Here is a 3,559-nt window from a genome sequence, read left to right on the forward strand (position 1 = left end):
TAAGTAAGGATGCAGCACCTCATAGTGGGTAATTTGTGAGAAGGAACAATAGAAGAGATTTGAAAGAATGCAATATTAACTGTCCATTTCAGGAATGGGTGGGGTCTTTGTTCAACTTCCATTTAGTAGGAAAACAACACTATCTTACATGTATAACATGCATATCTTACATGTGTAATCCAGGGAGCTGGGTTCAGTGGGCTTGTTGCACTTACAGTGGACTGGAGTTTGCCTTTGCTTTGTCATTCACACTAGCCTGAAATTTCCTGAAATACCAGCTCCCACTGATCCAACAATTCTCCCTTTCTCCCCCACCCACTTTCCCACATACCAGTTTTGCTCTCTTTCAAATTCATGGCCTCCTTTTTTTTACATGCATATATATATACACACATACACACATATATGTAAATATATATGCATATATATATATACCATTACATGTACATGGCCTTATGCATATATATATTATATACATGTCTTATATCTATTCTTTAACATAATCTTCTCATTATGTACAATGTTATTTATATCCATGTTTCCAGTGTAGTCCTTACCATTATAGAAAACTACAAGAAATCAATTTATGTAGCTCTGGTTCCCAGTCCCAATGGGAACAATGATGTTTACACATAAGAGTCAGGGAGCATTGCAGAAGAGGAGCAGAAAGACCTCAGAGGATCAAGAAGTTTGCTGTGAGATTGTGTTTCATAGTAATGTCAGAAGCTACATTCACAAAGTCTAGACAAATGACCACTTAAACATGAACCAGGACAACATCATTTTATTTAGACGTGATATAATATTGAAAATGTATAAAATTTTAATTATGAGAGGATTTAAAATGTTATTTAAAAAGAAAAGAAACAATGTAAAACTATGTTAAAGATTATCCAAATATGTATATATATATACCAAAGGAATTAGATGTATATATACATGTATAATATATATTCAAAAAAATATGTGTATATATTTGTACACTGTACAATTCAGGTAGTATCATGACTATTTAAAATATACATGTAAATATATATGATTATAAACATAAAAAGAATATGGATATATAGCTTTTCTGTATTGAAAAGAAGACAGGATTGGCATTAACCAATGCCTTTCATTTAGGATGTATATGAGGATTGAAATATATTGATTAATAAAAGGAACATTTTCAACATAACTATTTATATTACTTAAAGAATGACTTTTTACCTCAGATTTATAGAAAAATGTTGTTTTATCTACAAAGTTTTTTACCAAACACTTCTTTTATTGCCTCTTTTACATCTTTGTTTCTCAAACTATAAATGAGAGGATTCAGCATGGGAATTACAATGCTGTAAAATATAGACACTACCATGTCATGTTCCAAGGCATAGCTGGAACTTGGTCTCACATACATGAAAAGAACAGTACCGTGAAAAATGGACACTGCAGTTAGATGAGAGCCACATGTCAAAAATACTTTTCTTTTACCTTCGGCAGAATGTGTTCTCAGAATAGCTGACAGGATGAAGCCATAGGACATCAGGACAATCAGGATGGTGACTATCTCAATGAACCCGGCACAGTAGAATAGAAGAAGCTGGTTAATGTGTGTGTTGGAACAAGGAATTGCCAGGAGAGGAGGGATGTCACAGAAAACATGATTGACTTCATTGGATCCACAAAAGACAGTCTGAATGTGGCCACAGTGTGGATAACAGCATGCAAAATTCCACCAGCATAGGGAGCAATGATGAGTGGCACATACACTCTGGGTGACATGATTACTACATACAGAAGTGGGTTGTAAATGGCTATATAAAGGTCATAAGCCATTGCCGCCAAAAGAAAGCCTTCTGTTGTGCCAAAAGTAACAGCCAGAAACATCTGCACAGCACAGCCAATGAACGAAATGACCTTCTTCTCTAACATAAAGTAAAGTACCATTTGAGGAGTGATAACAGAGGAATAGCAGGCATCCACTGATGACAACACACTCAGAAAGTAGTACATGGGGTTGTGCAGGCGGGAATCCCCAAGGACCAGAGCAACCAGTCCTAAGTTACCCGTGATTGTGAAGAGGTAAATCGCTAGAAAGAGTAGGAAGGAAAGAATCTCCAACTCAGCATTGTCTGTGAAGCCCTTCAGTACAAATTCAGTGGCTTCAGTGATGTTTTCCATGTTGAAATCTCATAAAAGAAATAGAAAGTAATCAGCAAATCATAGTTTATATTACTATAAATGAGATGAGATATGGAAACAAACATTTTCAGATCAAGAGAGGCATGGATACACAAACATAGATATCACATGATTTTAAGAAGTAGATCACAGGGTAATGACACGATGGTGGTTTGATGATGATTTGAGCTTTAGTATACCACTTGTTGCAGAATGACATGGAGGGTGTGTATACATACCCGGTGTTGGCACAGCCATATCCACGGAAAACGGCGAGAGACATGAAGACAGCACAGCGGATTGACACAGTTCCAGAAGAGCTGAGTGGATTACTGATTACTGCAATCACTGACATTCTGTCTCTACCTTTTGTGTCTGGTCTCTGTGTGTTGCATTCTTGGGAGTTTCTGCATTATGGTTCATTTTATGTCTTTCCTGAGGAAAATTATCTCTAAATCTTTTTAGGATAATCTTAAAATTAACTTTATCTGGACACTTTGGAAGTCTTCAATCCTAAAATTAACTTTATCTGGATACTATTTGGAAATCTTTCTTATGCCCTAGAGATCACTAACCACAGATAAGCACATTGATCTACAAGGCTGCTACTCCAGGAACCTTCCTGGAGTATCTGCCTCTGAGCAAATTCAAACATTATAATGGGTTCAGGGTAAACAGACATAATTGACAAACCCTGACTGGCCAGGAGAATAGGATTCAGATTCAAGGTCTCTTTTTTACTATAGGTTTAGAGATCTCTGAAAATGTATTTTAAAGATAAGGGATCATATAGGGTATACCTCTGGAGGAATGTAACTCAGTAAGATAAATTGACTAAAATGAACTTTTCTTACTTTATACTGCAGACGATGAAACACATAGTAAAAGAAATTAGGTCTTAGTATTTGCTATTCATAAAAAGACTGATTCCTTTATTATCTGTTTTTCTGGAATCCTTTAGAACTACAACGTCAGCCTAAAACCAGGCTATAATATAATAAATGTGATTGCTTTTGAGAAGACATTCTTTAGAAATTGGAATTAGAGGGATAATAATAATAAAATCTGTTCTGTTTGTATTTTTAATTATAACTGAACTTGTAACCCTGGGTGTGTAATGAAAAAATCAAACACATAATCTCTACCATCTAGATAATCATTAGTCTGTTTTTGTTCTGGGAAACATAAATAAATGAATAAATAAATAAATAAATAAATAAATAAATAAAACACCTTGCTAGTCAGTCAGAGCTAAGAGATTCGACTGACCACACACCTGACTAACTCTCCCTCACTAACTCCTCATCACCTCTGCAGGTGGCCATCAATGATCCTAGGTCTAGGAATATACCCTGAAAGGCCCCTGGCACAGTGTATGTTTTAATTAAAATTT

General features: G+C 35.4%; 1 pseudogene; it reads right to left on the minus strand.

The window, feature by feature from the left end:
• Window positions 1–1,237: 1,237 nt before the first annotated feature.
• On the minus strand, window positions 1,238–2,166 carry LOC110543076 (olfactory receptor 5T7-like; annotated as a pseudogene).
• Window positions 2,167–3,559: the final 1,393 nt, after the last annotated feature.

The sequence above is a fragment of the Meriones unguiculatus genome, chromosome 7 (assembly GCF_030254825.1).
Source record: "Meriones unguiculatus strain TT.TT164.6M chromosome 7, Bangor_MerUng_6.1, whole genome shotgun sequence".
Lineage (NCBI taxonomy): Eukaryota > Metazoa > Chordata > Mammalia > Rodentia > Muridae > Meriones > Meriones unguiculatus.